The sequence below is a fragment of the Carassius auratus genome, unplaced genomic scaffold (assembly GCF_003368295.1).
Source record: "Carassius auratus strain Wakin unplaced genomic scaffold, ASM336829v1 scaf_tig00018938, whole genome shotgun sequence".
NCBI lineage: Eukaryota > Metazoa > Chordata > Actinopteri > Cypriniformes > Cyprinidae > Carassius > Carassius auratus.
The window spans coordinates 129,430-148,212 of NW_020524914.1; the positions used below are offsets into that span (position 1 = coordinate 129,430).

At 35.8% G+C, this 18,783-nt stretch overlaps 2 long non-coding RNA genes across 2 annotated transcripts; both read right to left on the reverse strand.

Annotated features, from left to right (window-relative positions):
* Positions 1-641: 641 nt before the first annotated feature.
* LOC113076121 (uncharacterized) lies at positions 642-10,658 on the reverse strand. The gene is made up of 3 exons (XR_003281114.1): positions 10,519-10,658; positions 1,487-1,522; positions 642-710 (listed from the first exon to the last, which is right to left on the reverse strand). It is a non-coding gene; the product is annotated as an uncharacterized LOC113076121 (long non-coding RNA).
* Positions 10,659-12,887: 2,229 nt separating this feature from the next.
* LOC113076118 (uncharacterized) lies at positions 12,888-14,191 on the reverse strand. The gene is made up of 4 exons (XR_003281111.1): positions 14,132-14,191; positions 13,788-13,847; positions 13,562-13,618; positions 12,888-13,337 (listed from the first exon to the last, which is right to left on the reverse strand). It is a non-coding gene; the product is annotated as an uncharacterized LOC113076118 (long non-coding RNA).
* Positions 14,192-18,783: the final 4,592 nt, after the last annotated feature.

Below are 18,783 nucleotides of genomic sequence, written 5' to 3' on the forward strand. Positions count from 1 at the left end.
AAGACTTGCTGGACGTTTCTAATCTAACTGACCTGCCTGACTTTGCTCTCACTGATTTCTGTCATGGAATCAACAGCCGTTACAATCCACACTGATCTGTGATGATCAATCATTTAAATTATGACAATATTAAATAGGTTACATTTATTTAGTCAGAATATTTCCTATTACTTTTAGTTAACCCCTAAACGTTGATGCATTAACTACCAAACATGTACTAACATGTAGTTAAGACTGCGTTCTTCATGAATCCATATGACTTCAGTCAAAGATGCTCTTGATTGATTAATAATTTGCTCGTCTGCATTAATCATGAGTTCAAGTTGAAGTAAGTATAAATTCAAGTGTTAGTACATTAATATTCATGTACCTTTACTGTAGTGTTACCTAGAGAGAGTTCAGGAGGACAATGATATTCAACTCACCCTTCACAGAGAGATGAACAGGGTTTGATCGTGATGAGACTGATCCTCCATCTCTCCGTCCTCCACATGAGTAATAATCCTGATCAGACTCAGTAGCTCCTCTGATAGTGAGAGTGTCTCCGTTTACAGTGTAACGATCAGACATTTTTAATTTTACACTGTCTTTATACCACTCATATCTCCGACTCATGTCTCTGTCAGTCTCAATCTCACACTTCAGATTGACTGTCTCTCCAGTGAATACTGTTTCGTCTGGAGTCACAGTCAGTGCAGATCTGGGGGAATCTGGGAACAGAAGAAAACAGACTCTGAACTGAAAATCTGACTTAATGTAGCTGATAGTGATGTCATTGTGATTAAAAATAGATATGTTATAATAAAAGTTGAAATAAATGTAAAATGTTTTATTCATTTCTTTGTTTTGTCAGTTGTATTTTGATATGAGAAAGTTATTAAAACATCATTGATCAGTTCTTGTTCTGGCTGTAGATGAGACTGTTTTCAGTCAGAGGTTTCAATAAAGCATCTGCATTTACATTTAATTATTTAACAGATGTTTTTGTCCAAAGCCAAGTACAAATTATATACAGTTGCATCTCAATAAATTAGAATGTCGTGGAAAAGTTTAATTCAGTAATTGTGAAACTCATTTATTAAATAAATTCAGTTCACACAGACTGAAGTAGTTTAAGTCTTTGATGATTTTGACTCACATTTAACAAAAATGCATCAATTCATTATCTCAACAAATGAGAATATGATGACATGCCAATCAGCTAATCAACTCAAAACAAAGAAAAAAAAAAGTTTTTGAGTTATTGACTAAACTTTCCTGAGTCTCCAAACACCAACCCTGGTCACTACCTTCCTTCCTTCCTTTTTTCTTTTTAGCAGCAGCAGCATGAGGAACATTGGAGAAGGTGAGTGACAAAATATAGACAGAAATCATCAGCAAAGAGACAAATGTAGGATCCTCATATGATCCATGTAGACAAATAAAGTACTACAACACAATTCACATTAGTTTAATAAATCAGATGTAGTGCAGTAAAGCACAGTACCTTGAGTGAGTCCAGCGTGGATGAAGGACATCAGCACTAAAAACAGAAGAAACACAGATATGAAGCATTTCCATTCATTCAACACAATGCAGATCACTGAAACATGTCTAGAGTTTGAACTGAAAGAGTTTTTCTGTGTTTTGAAGCTCATCATGAGAACTGATGCTGGAGATTCTCCATCATTTAACATCAACACACACAATGACATCACAGGACTCATGAACCGATACGAGAGTCGATTCACTGATGATTCACTGCTGCCCAGAGAAGCACTTTCAACCTCTGAGATTCACAACATACAACACATGAGCGTATTCTCATCCACCAGCGTGACGTCACACAGTAAAGCTCTAGAGAAACGGCTGACCAGTAACAATGACTGTAAAGCAGTTTACAGACGTGCTCTTGCCAAGTGTGCAGCTCTCTGGACAAAAACTAGTCGCTCTAAAGTGGCTTCAGACCAGGTTGAGGATGTGTAGGGGATGTGTTAATTTTTTCCAAATTATTTTTTTTTTCCGTTAAAATTTTTCTGGATTCCGTTTTTTTTTTCTGTTTCAATTTTTCTCAACTCCTTTTTAATTGTTACATTTAATTGTATTAATCAAAAAGCATGTCTAATTAATTAAAATCATAACACATGCATTTTAACAACAATCTATTACAAGTTTGACAAAAATGGCATGTTTAGGGCCCTAAGAAATGTTTTATTTTTTTCTTCACCATGTTTTATTGTTACCAAGTTCTTTTTCAGCATGTCTAATTATTAAAATTCATAAAAACAACTTAATTTATTCTTAAAACATTTTAGTAGTAATAGTAGTAGGCTATGTAAATTCTGCTGAACAATATTAATACATTTCTGGCAAATTCTTATCTTTGAATTAAAGACTTTTATTTTGACGGCTTACCGTGAATACCTTTACAGTTCCATGTATTTGATGTGACGCTAGTTTTACTCGAATCAAAATAGTTCTGGAGATGTTGTTCATGTGTTTATGTCCTCATTTAGTGAGACAGCAGACGCTGAAATCGCAGCGAGTGTCACGCGCGCTTCAGTGTGTGTAATAAACGACGACGTGCTTCTGTTTCATTCATTAACAGAGACAGAACATGCAGGATTCATATTTAAATAGACTTTTCCGACTTAATATTTACAAATATTAGTCCATATCGTAATTAGATTTAAGTGCAATGACCCACTTTTGATTAATTCATTAAAACTTGGACAAATTCTGATACATTCTGTGTTAAACTGTAAATTATTTTAAAGAAAGCTCATCATACCCACTTGCTACTCGCTGGAACTCAACTCATGACGCCTTGTCTCTCATCACAGAAATCCCAATCAGAGATTTAAACACTATTTTTCTAGATGGAGTGTAAAGAGCATCACAGAGCGACAGTATCAGTTCCTGAAGGAATATTGTGCAGTGTTAAGTCCTCTTGCTGCTGCATTAGATACAGTATACTACAAGGAGAAGATGATTGCTACTACGGCACCCTCCTGCAATCTTAGAGATTCTCATGTCAAAGTAGCTTGTGTTGAAGGATGCTTGCCTTTCCCAGATGACAGCTGACATGCCTGGTGCTAATGTACAGGTAAACACAGGCCCACATGAAGAAAACATGAAGGAAAAAAAAATAAACTTTACTTAACTAAGTTAAATGAAAGTAACAAAGAAAATAAGTAACTTTATCGTGCTAAGGAAAAGGCTTAATATCTATTTAGTTGAAGTTTTCTTTTCAAACGATTTCACTCAAACAAAATAACATTGAATGAAGAATTTACTACATTTTTTTTTTTTTTTTTTGTATTCTCGCCTGATGAACTTTTTCATGTAAATTACTTTTTTTTTTTTCTGTAGTATTTACTTCCCCACAGAATCATTTTTATCAGTGCCGCCTTAAATAATAGCTTGCAGTGTAGGCTATAAGCCTGGAGTTTAATATATCTGATGTACTGTAACCCAAATTTATGAGGCTGTAAAAGCTGTTAAATGAACTATATATGTTTGCCTAATGTAGCATACTATTTCAAATCACAGGCAATCAAAGACAGTCTTGGACACTAAGGATGCTCTGATGGCTGCTGCCACAATGCCCAAATTAAAGGTCCGGTGGCTCAAAGATGAGAAGAGAAGAGATGCTGTTAAAACCGTCCTTATTTCTGAGTGTCATGCCCTGATTCCTGAAGAGCCACTGATGAGACCAGCAGTTCAGATCCTGCAGAGACTGAAGTCATGGAGGACTTAAAAATGCCTGGATCTGACGGACTAGGATTATGGAAATTGCTAAGCAGTAAAAAACATTCCAACACCATCAAGTGCACCGGTCGAAAGGCTTTTCAGCCTGGACAGTATTGTTCTGATCCCAAGGAGGAATGGGCTGTCAGATAAAAGATTTGAAAGACTTTTGCTTATGTGATACAATCGTTATTGCAAAGAATATAGAGAAAAATGAGTTGAAAATGATAAAGTTTATGAGATATACTTTTTGTTGCACTTTCTGTTTTCTCTGTAGCACTTTTGTTGCACTTTCATTTTGTGCATTGTGATAATTGCAACAAACAATAATTCTGTAATAAGTTGAAGAGTTTGTGACTTGGTATGTTACCGCCTCTGGAAGCCACATCTCCAGGAGGCAGAGGAGAGTGAGCTAAGGGGAAAACAGGGTCAGGGTTTTTGGGATGACGTGAATTTTATGTTTAATTAATTAATTTCATTTTCTATTTCCTTTATATGGGCTTCTTTTTTTGTTGTTGCCATGAATCTAATAAAAAGCTGGTTTGGTTCTCAGGAGAAGAGTTTTGTTCTCATGTTTCCCAAAGCCTGTGTTTTGAGACGTGTGTTGACACCATTTTAAAATGAGCCCACCATAGCCTTCTTTATCCTGTTGTTTCTGGATTTTACAGTGAGGCATATTTCTTTGTGCAGATGAGGATATCGTTCTTTCATATGGTTCAATATTTATACAATAAACTCTATGCAGAAAGGTTAAGTGATGATAGGGCTATGATGTTTGTCCATGTATCTACACAGTAAATCAAGAAAAAGGAAAGTAAAGTAATAAGTAGTGAAGTTACTTTTCAAATTCAGTAACTAGTAAAGTAATCTCATTACAATTAACAGAAGTAACTAGTAACTAATTACATATTTTGAGTAACTACCCCAACACTGCTATTAGTACAGGCCTGTTATTTTTACAGGAAATGCAAGTCAGTCATATGATTGCACTGTGCATAAAAAAAGCACTTTATGAATTACACAGACAGGAGCACGGCACAATAAAAATAACTCATGATGCCATACAAACTCTGTAAGCTCCACTTATGATTATGAGCTCGAATAATACCAACTTTCATATGCAGTTTTAACTCCCACATTACTATTAACGATCATTCTAGGAGCACGTGAAGGCAGCATCATTAAAACAGACAAACAATGGTAGCTTTAGCAACATTAGCCTTACAGAGTCTCAAGAAGCTCTTTCAGAAAGGCAATGGAGAAACTTTTGTGCAAATCCTGCTTCATACTGACCCTCATTGACAAAAGCAGTCTGGTGTAAAATGATTGGCGCAGACATAATCTTATTTTTGTAGAATTGAGGGAGCATTTCCTCTGAAAACAAAACTAATGCACCTTGTCCTCAGCGGCTCAGTTTTTGGAAGTAAGGAGAGAGCTATGAGGATTCATACATCCAGCTACAGAACAACTAAAACTCTTGGGAGACATTCTCGTCAGCGCAGCAATGGCGGACATCTCACTGTATCTCACTGTAAATTTGCTCAGGGCAGCTCTGAGTTAAAACGGCAGTGTCTGTTAAAATCCATGAGCGGAGTCTGTGGCTAATGTGACATCACCCCATGAGTGGGTGGATTTTTAGCAATAAGTCTTCAGTTCTCCTTCAGTTTTGTTGGTTCTTTCTATATGTATGTGTGTTCCTGCCCACCTCTATGTTCCATAAACTTTTGTGAAGATTTTTGTAATTTTTGTAATCTTGTGTTTAGATCTTTTGTAAAATGACAGTTTACCCTTCATCTTCCTGTGTGAACTCTCACCACCGACCTATGACAATATGTATGTATATATGTATATTTATCTATGTATGTATACAGTCATGGTCAAAAGGTTTGGCAGTGACATACATTCTGTTTTTTGCAAAGTTTTCTGCTTAAGATGTTTTGGTGTTCATTCACACTGTTCCTAGATTATTGTGTAGATTGTTCAGATGCAGTTTAAATAATCACTAAAAGTTTCATTGGCCAAAAAAATAACATTTAAAAAAAAAAAAAAAAAAAAAAAAAAAAAGAAAAAAAAAAAAAGAAACCATCACTGAAAATGACTGGGAGCAAGTTCCAGCTCAAACCGCACAACGTTCTGCTAGGTTTTCAGAGTTGAACAACATGTTTCCAGTGTACAATGGGATTTGAGATAGTTTTCTCTTGTTTGGTGGGTGTGTGTTAGAAATCTCAGTCCAATCAGCAGCAACATATAAACAACACGGTATTAAAGAGACCGCTCACACAATGTAATTAACATCAAAATAAATTCACAAAGAGCAGGTATATTGTTTGCACATGATTATTAACATTAAAGGAAAAATAACTGAAATAATAAGAGCACAAGTATAGATCTGGAACTTCTTTTCATCTGTCTAAATATCATTTAGTAATTGCAGTGTCTTCTGGTCCATATCCTTTCCTTAGGAATGTGTGCTAAATACTGATTAATGTAACAAAAATGCTATAAATATTTATATATTTTGCTGTTGTATTGTGGAGTAACACTTTCATAAATGTCCCTATACTCCTCTGATTATATTATGGTGAATAGTACAATATCATGGCACAACAATATTGTTTAGCAGTAATGATAAGCCAATACTCACAATAAAATAATAAGGTCATATAGATCCTAATACAGTCTCGAAGGAAATAAGTGGATTATCCTTCACCAAAAATGTTGGATTACAAAAATGTCCACAATCCGTCTGTGACGAGTGGTGCGGGGCCGAGGGCCGTGGGAACGAGGAGCGAGGCCGGTGTAGTGATTGGAGATGAGCGACACCTGCTCGACCCACCGGTCTCGAGTCCCACGGAGGAGATGGAGGGATATACAACAGGAGCGACGACCGTGAAGGACGAGAGAGGACCAGGCCTGGGCTTTTAGTTGTGTTTGCTTTTTATTTGTACGATCAGTCGTCTGTGAGGGGCTGATGCGCTGTTTTGTGTTTATTTTGAATTATTAAAGTTTAATTTTGATTGTCTGCCGGTTCCTGCCTCCTTTTTCCCAATGATAATGGAGTTTTTATTATTACAACGTAACTTGATTGTTCTCTTTTATTCTGGAGGGCAAGGGCAGTGACCGTAAATTTGAGTGTATTTTGCAGTGTTAAACACGTATTTATTCTGATTTCATCAGGCTCTGAAATTCTTGAGAAAGAACATAAAGAACGGCCTTAGCCTCAGCTGCTCTTGTGTCATTAGAACAGGGTGTTCAACAAACCACTGTTTCCATTTAAAAAACCTTTTGCACCGTTCTGCAGTTTATTACATCTAAGCTATAATATATATATATATATATATATATATATATATATATATATATATAAGTTTAATATATATATAAGAAAAGTTTTTCCCTTTTCGCACCATTCTTTGTAAACCCTAGAAATGGTTGTGTGTGAAAATCCCAGTAACTGAGCAGATTGTGAAATACTCAGACCGGCCCGTCTGGCACCAACAACCATGCCACGCTCAAAATTGCTTAAATCATCTTTCTTTCCCATTCTGACATTCAGATTGGAGTTCAGGAGATTGTCTTGACCAGGACCACATCCTTAAATGCATTGAAGCAACTGCCATGTGATAGGTTGATTAGATAATTGCATTAATGAGAAATTGAACAGGTGTTCCTAATAATCCTTTAGGTGCGTGTGTATATATATATATATATATATATATATATATAAATAATTGAAAATAGTCTTTTATCTCCAACCTTTGGAATCGACTCTCGATTCCCAACACCTTGGACTTGAAGCTCGGCTACAGACGTCGATCAACGAAAGTAGCCGCTTGCAGTTGGGGGCAGAGTTGAAAATGGAGCAGTCAAGTCAGACACTTTCTGCTCCCGTGACACTGCACACGGTGTTTGCATACTTTTATCACAGATGAAGTGAATTAAATGCAATATTTGTCATATGCACAGACATTTCAGAAGTGTTTTCATGAGCAACAGAAACTGCTTAATGCAGCGCCATCTTTTCAAGAATAAAGTTCAACATAATCATATATACTATTTAAATACTAATACAGTGGGGCATACATGCTTTTCTCAGAGTTGTATGATAAACGGGACTCGATACAAAAGTGTGACTACAGTAAAAAGAGCTTTTACCGTTCTAAAAACACAGATTTGTGGCCATTATTGGAACTGAAAAGGTTCGACTAACCCGAAACACACGTGATCGTTGTCATACGGTGAATCTGGCCAATTGTGAAACAGCTGTGATGTTATCAAGCAAACTTTTGCAAGATTAGCCTTAACAGAGGGCGTTCAAAGCAACAGTGCGCAGGTAACAATCCAGCGTCCCGATACCGAAACCAATATAAAAGCCACAGCAAAGCAGCAGCTGGCAACTTCTGTAAAACAACAAATACACATTTTTTTCTTCTCACTTCTCGCTTTTCTCATTTAAATGACAAGACACTTTCATACTCATAAACAATGCCTGGACGCATCCAACTAATCTACAATTTCATAAAACAACAATCACATTAATCCAAATATGAGTTCATCCAAATTAAGTTAATTTCCCCAAAACTCCCACATTCTTAGTTTATAATTTAATTTTAAACTTTAAAAATGACAAATACTTTACTAGAGGAGTGAAGAAGATACATGACCCACACAAACAGGTCAAATCATTGTAATGCTATGAAGAAACTAATCTCTCAATTGTGTCTATAATTACGTGATTAGCTGAAGAAACAAACCACCACAAACTCAGCGCATTGCAAAGATGACATGAAGGACAACAGGATATGATGACAGTAAAGACTTCTTCTGCAACATGAACACAAGCACGTAGTCCGTCATCCGGTGCGTTCGACTTGAAGCATGGCTACATATGACGGTCAATGAGAATGGCTTTGTTCTACATGTTTATAGCTAATTTTACCCTTCATGACAACTGTGAGGGGGGTGATTTTTTTTTTACTCATCCATTTAAATTATATTAAGCCTTAAAGTTCTGCATAATTAAGGGCGTGGTCACTAGAGTGACAGGTGGATTGCCGCTGCTGACACTGTCGTCGCGCTAGGTGGGTGTGGCTTCAGCAACTAGCTGAACTTTTGAAAATAAACAGTGTAACTTTTATGTTTGGTGGACTGCATTTCAGTTTGATGATGGATTGCTGAAATGTCAGGTTACACTTGAACGAATGTTGTTTGTGTGTACATGAGGCGTCTGTGCGATCAGATGGGTTAAATCAAATAAATATAAAGTAAAGAATTAAAATGCATTAAGAGTGTCACAAAAACAAGCGTAGTCTATAATTGTTGCAAAGTGTGTGTTTTTTTTGTGATGTGAGGATTGAATCTTGATGATCTGTGGTTTAAGCTGCTATTCGCCTCCAGTTAAAGCCCTGTCACAACATGAGGGTTAAGTCGATGTTGTGAGCGCCAGACAGGAAGTGAGGCTGTGTGTTTCTCAAACATATATTGTTATTCATAATGTATAGTCTGTTCTCTGTTTGTTTTTATTACCTTAAATTTTATATGTATGTCTGCACTTTCTGTAGTGGAAGCTCCTGACACCAAGACAGATTCCTTGTGTGTGTTAAATACTTGGAAATAAAACTCTTTCTGATTCTCATATTAACATTTGTGATGATTTTTTTTTTCACACCACAGATTCTTCACTTTAACAGAAGTAAAAACCACATTAGGTCAAAGTGTTGAGAAACACACAGCCTCACTTCCTGTCTGACACTGACGACATCCACTTAACCCTCATGTTGTGTTCAGGTCATTTTGAACTGGAAAGAATTGTATTTTTTTCCTAAACATGCAAATTAATGTTATGCAATTGAACTAAAACTTACTGATTTTGCTCAGACAGGGTTTAACAAAAGCAATTCCCTTCACGTCTGCATTTTGATTTCGACAAATCAATTTGAGCGACTGCAAACCACATGATTATTGATCAGGAGCATCCTAGGCAAGAAAATATATGCAGTCTACTTGAGGGAAGAAGTCTTTCACTATTGTAAGTTAATGTTAAATAGAGACAGAAAAAAAAAAAAAAAAAAAAAAAATTATATATATATATATATATATATATATATATATATATATATATATATATATATATATATATATATATATATTTTTTTTTTTTTTTTTTTTTAAATAGTAACTTCTAGCATTTATTGAAGCACAAATTCGTTAGTGCAGGCCATGAACAGAATTTGAACACAAAGAGTATTTTTTACATGAAATATATTTGAAATGAAACAACCCCAGTTCAGTTAAAGTGAGCCAGAAAGTGAATTTAGTGGCAAGTATGTATATTAAATATATTAACAAATAATAAATAGGTTGTTCAAAATGAAAACAGAAAACAGAAGTTTCGGACAATTTATTTTCAAGAATAGGACCAGAAAGAATTTCAAGTTATATAGTAACTTGTGTTTGGTCACTGTTCTCAAACTCTGATGGAAAATCTATTACAAGATACAATATCATACAATATCAAACTCATAATAACACAAATACATCTGACTGAACTGAACCAAACAAAACCAAGAAAAAGCACAATCCACACAGCCTCCATCTTTCACAAGCAGCTCAGATAAATACATGTTCTCTGAAACTCTGTATCTGATCCACACGCAATACATCATCACATTAATCTGAACGATAAAGAATTCATAGAGCCTCCTACACACAATCATTGATTTATCTTCAGCTGAACACTGTTAATAACAGAAAAACTGAAGATAGAGTAGAATATAGTGAAATACTCACAGATCATGAGAGGCAGTGCACTGGAGCCCATACTGACACATTAACAGACTGTTTTAACAGAGATGCGTCTCTAAATCAGACACTTCCTGCATTTCACAGTTCAAGAAGAGATGAGGGAGGAGACACAACTCTACACAGAGACACAAAACAGGAAGAAAAAGTGATCCATTCTAAGATATTTAGCTGCTCTTTCAGTGCAAGCAAGTTGTTAAATCTGTTTTTTACTTGAAAAGACTGTTTCACAGAGAATGTCTCCAGTAATTGTTCTCAAACTTCTTTATTTTGTTGTTCGCACAGTAAGAGCTGCACAAACTACCACACAACCATCAGCTCAACCTTTATTAGGCCTCTATAAACTACTACAAGCAGCTTCCAAAGTTAGCAATGCACAAATAGCATCTTTATTTTACTAACTACGGCCTCGGTAACTATGGTTAACTTTGACTGTCAACACTGAGGAATGTTTCCAGTTTTATTAGAGATGGGATGTTTAATACTGAGGCTCTGAAGCCTGTTTTTCTCTATTACAACAGACAGGTTCGAAAGACAGTATCAAGGATTGTATAAATTTCTGTGATCACGTGACCAATGAGGTTTGAGTCTTCATGCGTCACAATGAAAGTGAAAGCGAAAGTGACATACAGCCAGCTATAGTGACCCATACTCAGAATTCGTGCTCTGCATTTAACCCATCTAAAGTGCACACACACACACACACACACACACACACTGTGAACACACGCACGGCCGGAGCAGTAGGCATCATTTATGCTGCGGTGCCCGGGGAGCAGTAGTAATAATGATCTAGCTGAGTGTACATTGGAGACCATGTCATGACTATACCAAACTATTATCATAGACAGTAATGTTAATTGTTATTGTACGTGCCAGGTTTGGATTGATGTCTTAAACTTCTATAAACAGTGATCAGACAAGATTTCGTACATTCGTTGCCAACCGACTTTCTGTTAACAGAGATTTAACAAATAAAGATCAATGACAGTACGTAAGTTCAGAGAACAATCCGGCTGATAAACCATCGAGAGGCATGCAGGTAGATGCATTCTTGAGATCAAAATTGTGGTTTAATGGTCCAGATTTCCTTTATACAGATAAAAGCCAGTGGCCACACGTTACCAAAGGGTTTCTCTCCAAAAATCTGAATGGCCTGGAAGTCAAAAAGGTTACACAGGCAAATGTTGTAACAATAATGGAGAGTCCCATAAGTAAATTTATTGAACAATTCTCACAGTGGAATTACTTGGAAAAAGAGTAGTGGCATGACTATTAAAACTTAAAGATGTCCTAAAAACAAAGCTGAAGAGAAAAGAGGTCAAAATGGTAGCTAAAAGCATGTGCAAACTAACCATCTTTCTGTAAAAGATTTAGCTAGAGCAGAAAAAGCACTTGTACATTAATACTCAGAATGTAGGTCATTTCAGTTACAGCATCAGAGAAGAACCAGAAAAACACTTTTGACATGCACTGAACTGTCCAAAATATGCTTGTTTATTTATTATTTTTTCATAACAAAAACAACAATCTTAACATTCAAAGCAAAAAGCCTGATGTGTTTAGTTCTGCTACTCTGATCTATGGTTAAAATGACTCTTAAAGTTAAGAAATGTGAAAAAGTCCAGCAAACAAAACATAAAAGTTGGTTTTCATGTGTATATTTATCAAATCTAAATCTCACACTTCATTAACTGCAGCAAAAAAAAAAAAAAAAAAAAAAAAAAAACGCATTATGAAATGTCTTAACAAAATGAATAAATGTAAAAAGCAGTATATAAAATATGAAAGCAAGAAAATTCTCATTGTCTTGACAAAATCACAGGCACAATTTTATAACACACTGTATTTACATCTACTGTATTATTAATCAAACACTTTATTATTCTGTTGGTTCTGTTGGCAGCACAGGGATTATATAATAATGTAATAATAACTTCAGATCAGTTTCTCCCAGAGTTGTGTTGAACATAAGAGCTCATCTGTGAAGAATCTGAGGATCATCAAACTGTGTGTGTTTAGATTCGAGAAAACAATTATACATTTGTGTTGTGTTTTACTTTCTTTCTTTTATAGACATTTATAGTCATTTATCATTTAATCATTCAAATTAATCATCTACTCATTTATAATAATCTTTCTAGTCATTAAATACCCATTCCACTGATATATTAATTGATTAGTCATGTATATTATACTGTTATTTTTATAATATTGTTCTTGTGGTGTTTATTCTCAGAGATCCGAGGGAAAGGAAACTCAAGGTTTGTGGGATGTTGTTGTGGATCAGTTTGGTGTAACAGAACTTGTTGAATTTGCTCTGGTCAGATGAAGTTTGAGAATTAAATAATATTCTCCAATAAACTCTGCTCTTTTATCATCACTTCGTCTGCTGTTCTGCTCTTCTCTGAGTTTTTCCTCAGTCAGCTTCTTCTCTGATAGAAGACTGTTAATACAGTTTTGGGTATTTTGGGCACCAGACAAGACTTCTGTGAACCGGTTTTGTTTTTTAGATTTTGCAAAACCAACTTTACTGAAGAGTTGTTCTGTTACGAGACAAACTGATATTTTCTGATGAGATCTAGCATCTGGGGCTGGATCTTAATAATCTGGGGATCTAACTAATGAATATACTAGAGAGACACTTGTTTTGCTTGTGTAATATGTGTAGAGATAACGAAAGTAACTGAATCAAGCACGTGTGTAAGCAGTTCACTCAGATTCATTTCTGAAGCAATGCAAGCGTCACTGTGTCTGCTGCTGTGAATCTCTTTTAGCCGTCTGTTGTCTTCACTGCACTCAGAGACCTTTAACAGATAAAACAGATACAAGATGATGCATTATGATCTGAATCATGAGCCCATTCTGTTGAAGATTTACAGTTTTAAGATCACAATGAACCTCTGATCATCACAAATAACTGAATCACTTAAAGCAGATTTATAATGTTAAGGAATCAATGCATGCCCTGATCTGACCTCATTTTTCAGTTATTGTAAAAATTATTGTATGATTGTAACAGAATTCTTACGTGTTTTATTCTTCTTCCTCAAAGGTTGAGCACAAGTTTCATCACCAGCATCAGCTCCTGAAGAACACAAATGATCAATAACAATAAAATGATGATAAAACACATGATTGTCCTCCATGAGTCACGTGACTTCAGGAATCAGAGTGATGCGTGACAGAAACGGTTCATATTTCAGGTGTGTGGTTTGACTGTAATAGTGCTGAAGCTTGTCTTGTGTTTCTCTCACCTCTGTCTGTGTTGTGCTTCAGTTCAGAGTACAAAGTGTCTCCAGACTCACTGCTCTTCCCTGAAACACATCAACAGACGTCTGAACAACACTAATGACTGATCAGATGAGCACGCTGATCTAAATTCAAAAGCAGCAAAAAAAAAAAAAAAAAAAAAAAAGGAAAAGCAGAACCAGTAAAAAGAGACAGATGTGAATGTTGTGTGCTTCTGTGTTTCTAAAACAAGTGAATTGTTTCTCTCAGTCTTTATGATTGTAAAGGGTTTATTTTTCTGATAAAATGGTTCTATAAGATTTAAATGTGATCAATCATTGTGTTCAGATGCAGATTGTTGTGTGTCTACCTTTGCCCTTGGTCTTCATTTTGTCCTGTAAATCAATCTGAGCATAAACCAGATCACTGGGTCCGGCAGTATTAATATCTGTATTAATATTAATAATAATGTATTAATCAGTATTAATATTAATGCAGAACAGAGGATCAGTCAAAGTGTTCAGAACATGCTGGAAATATTGTACACTGTAAAAAACTAAAGGTGCCTCAGGTATCCTTTTGAGTACTCCATTAATTATAATAATAATAATAATAATAATAATAATAATAATAATTACTATTAGGAATGTGATGGAACAATGACTTTGACAAATAAAAACAAATAAAAAAACAAATGCGATATGGATAAACAAATGATAAAGCTTGGCTTATTGAATATCAGATCCCTTTCCATGAAAACACTTTTTGTAAATAATATGATCACTGATCATAATATAGATGTGCTCTGTTTGACAGAAACCTGGCTAAAACCTGATTATTACATTATTTTAAATGAGTCCACCCCCAAATAGTACTGTTATAAACATGAGCCGCGTCTAAAAGGCAAAGGGGGAGGTGTTGCTTCAATTTATAACAACGTTTTCAGGATTTCAAAGAGGGTAAGATTCAAGTATAACTCATTTAAAGTAATGGTGCTTCATATAACATTATCCAGAGAAACAAATGTTAATGGAGGTACCCCTGTTATGTTTGTACTGGCTTCTGTATACAGGCCACCAGGCAACCATACAGACTTTATTAAAGAGTTTGGTGATTTTACATCTGAGTTAGTTCTGGCTGCAGATAAAGTTTTAATATTTAGTTATTTTAATATCCATGTTGATAATGAAAAAGATGCATTGGGATCAGCATTTATAGACATTCTGAACTCTATTGGGGTTAGACAACACGTTTCAGGACCTACTCATTGTCGAAATCATACTCTAGATTTAATACTGTCACATGGAATTGATGTTGATGGTGTTGAAATTATTCAGCCAAGTGATGATATCTCAGATAATTATTTTGTTTTGTGCAAACTTCATATAGCCAAAATTGTAAATTCTACTTCTTGTTACAAGTATCGAAGAACCATCACTTCTACCACAAAAGACTGCTTTTTAAGTTATCTTCCTGATGTATCCAAATTCCTTAGCATATCCAAAACCTCAGAACAACTTGATGATGTAACAGAAACTATGGACTCTCTCTTTTCTAGCACTTTAAATACAGTTGCTCCTTTCGCTTAAGGAAGGTTAAGGAAAACAGTTTGACACCATGGTATAATGAGCATACTCGCACCCTAAAGAGAGCAGCCCGAAAAATGGAGCGCAGCTGGAGGAAAACAAAACTAGAGCTATTTCGTATTGCTTGGCGGGAAAGTAACCTATCCTACAGAAAAGCATTAAAAACTGCTAGATCTGATTACTTTTCATCTCTTTTAGAAGAAAACAAACATAAGCCCAGGTATTTATTCAAAACAGTGGCTAAATTAACAAAAAATAAAGCCTCAACAAGTGTTGACATTTCCCAACACCACAGCAGTAATGACTTTATGAAGTACTTTACTTCTAAAATTGATACTACTAGAGATAAAATTGAAACCATTCAGCCATCAGCTACAGTATCACATCAGACAGTGCACTATAGACCCCCTGAGGAACAGTTCCACTCATTCTCTACTATAGGAGAGGAAGAATTGTATAAACTTGTTAAATCATCTAAACCAACAACATGTATGTTAGACCCTATACCATCTAAGCTCCTAAAAGAGGTGCTTCCAGAAGTCATAGATCCTCTTCTGACTATTATTAATTCATCATTGTCATTAGGATATGTCCCCAAAATCTTCAAACTGGCTGTTATTAAGCCTCTCATCAAAAAACCACAACTTGACCCCAAAGAACTAGTTAATTAACATTAACATTCATCACTAACAACCAAGAAACTGAATACCGTGCACAGATCAACCAAGCAGTGACCTGGTGTACAGACCATGATCTCCTACTCAATACATCAAAAACAAAAGAACTCATCGTCGACCTAAGACGCCAGCCATCCCCCAAAACTCCAGTGCTCATTGAAGCTGAACCCATCTCCATCACTGATACATACAAATTCCTTGGGACCCATATCAGCAACAACCTCAAATGGAAAATCAACTCAGATCATATCTACAAAAAAGCCCAGCAAAGACTTTTCCATCTCCGACAGCTCAAGAAGTTCAAAGTAAGGTTTCATCTCCTGCTCCGCTTCTATACGGCCATCGTTGAAAGCATCCTCACCACATCCATCACAGTTTGGTTTGGCAGTCTTGACACACTTTCCCGGAAGAAATTACAGCGCATCATCAACAGAGCATCCAAAGTCATCGGTTCACCCCTACCATCCCTTGAATCACTCTACCACAAACGGACACTTCGCAGAGCCCACAAAATAATTTCTGATATCACCCACCCTGCACACTACGCCTTCCAGCTACTGCCCTCTGGGAGGCGGTACAGGACAATCGCCTCCAGAACAACTCGCTTCAAAAACAGTTTCATCCCAATAGCAATAAACATTTTGAACTCTGAACGCTGAGGACTGTGGATTAGGCATGACTCCTTATACATTATCTGTATGTATGTATATGTACGTTATTTTATTTTATATGTTTATTGTTTGTTTAATGTAATGCTGGAACCTGTACCAAAGAGCTGTACTGAAAACAAATTCCACCAGCTTGGCTGTGTGGTCATTAAACTAAAATCAAAAAATCAAAATCAATTATAGACCAATCTCGAATACTTAAGAATTTGTTAGATTTACAGTTAAAAAGAGACAATGAAGAAACTTATCGCAGTATAGGGGTTGAACTTTCAATAGACATGATTTTGAAAGCGATTTTGTGTTAGTTGTCGGTGGACTACGGCTCTGTGTAGTAACTGCCGCTCCTCGTGAACCAGTGTTGCCAGGTCCGTGGTTGTTTTTCATGTCCGCTGATCGAAGAAAACCCAATCCCAATAACTTGATATTTAGCACCTAAAATGTGAATTTTACCAAGGCAACCCTTCCAATAAACGTATATTTTAACCCCGGGAAGCAATTGTTATCGGGGAACCTCCTGGAAACACGTTTTTGGCTAGTTTTGGACTAGTTTTGAGAAGCGACTGGTCAGGATTTGTTGTGAAAACCTGGCAACCCTGATCTGAACGCATGTGCTGGAAATATATACTAATTACAGGAGTGTTACTGATGAGATGAGCATGAAAATCGCATTCGATTTTTTGCACTGACCTACTGGAATTTCATTCACCCGTGGCAGGCAAAGAAGACATCTCAGCTAATAAGAATCTCCCTTGACTTAAGTTAATTCAAACATATCCTTGAGATATGGCCATGGGTGATCCCTGTCGGGAATCTTGGGATCATTGCGGGCAGCAAGAGCTGCACTATCACCTGTTTTAGCGGTCATCTCCCACCTCGAACTAACTGCTGCGTGAGCGTATGTTGGCAAAGAACTCGAAGTCGCGCGTTCTTTTTTTTTCAAAAGAAAACCAAATTTTTCATTGGTTTGTAAAATCAGTGTAATAAATTCTTGAAGTGGGCATGGGGAAATGTATCAGAGTAAAAAGTAAACTTTGTCTTTAATAAAGTAGTGGAGTAAAAGTGAAAGTAGATGCAAATAAAACCTACTCAAGGAAAGTACAGATCCCCGAAAAAAAATACTTAAGTAAAGTAGCAAAGTATTTTTACTTCGTTACTTACCACCACTGCAAATCCGTTAAAGGATTTTTAGGCTGCATTAATTAGGCTGCTGAGAAACTGGTTTCTTAAGCTAAATACATCTATCTTAGACCTTGATTGAAGCTTATCAATTTCATAAAATGTCCTGTGTGAATTCTCCCAATCAGTTACCACTATTTAGAACAGGAAAGAAAATGTTACTATTAATTGCATTGTGTCAAAAAATGTAATTGTATTTATTAATTTAAATTGTATCATTGTTGTAGGGTACATTAAATGTTTTTTTTTTTTTTTTTAAGTTCTAAGATAATTGAGTCACATTTATTTGTTTATAATTTTACCAAGGTGTAAATGTTTTTTTGTTTTTTTTTTTGTTTTTTTTTGTTGTTGTTGTCTATAGCAATATTAACACGTTTCCATGAATGGGATTGTGATGTGCAGTATTGACTATTTAAGGTGATTATGGATATTGTTGTTTTTTTATCAATAAACTATGTTTTATACGCATTTGTTTAATTTTTTCAGTTTGTTTTTTAAAATCATTAAAAATGTCAATAGCAGGAAAAATAAACCAGTGGGGCAGGGGGTGAATATTAAAGAACTGAAATTAGGGAAATGGTGCCTTGAAGCACACTAGGTGGTTCCTGGCCATCCTAATAAAAGGGTTCCTCCAGGAACCATTGAAAGTTCCTCAGAGAACCACTCCCATTTAGAGCGGTACCTAGAGGCTCTTCAGAGGGTTCCGCCGGTGTGGCGAAGTGAAGAACCTCAAAAGGTACCGCCAGGAACCTTTAGTTTTTACAGTGCACTCTAGGAAAAACAGCATCTCACCTTTACTTTTGGATTTATTTTCTTTGTTTCTGACTTCTGAGTAAGTCACATCATTTGAGCCTAGCCTGGTATCATCTAGAAAAACAATATTAGAAAGAAATTTGCACTTTTATTTAATTAATT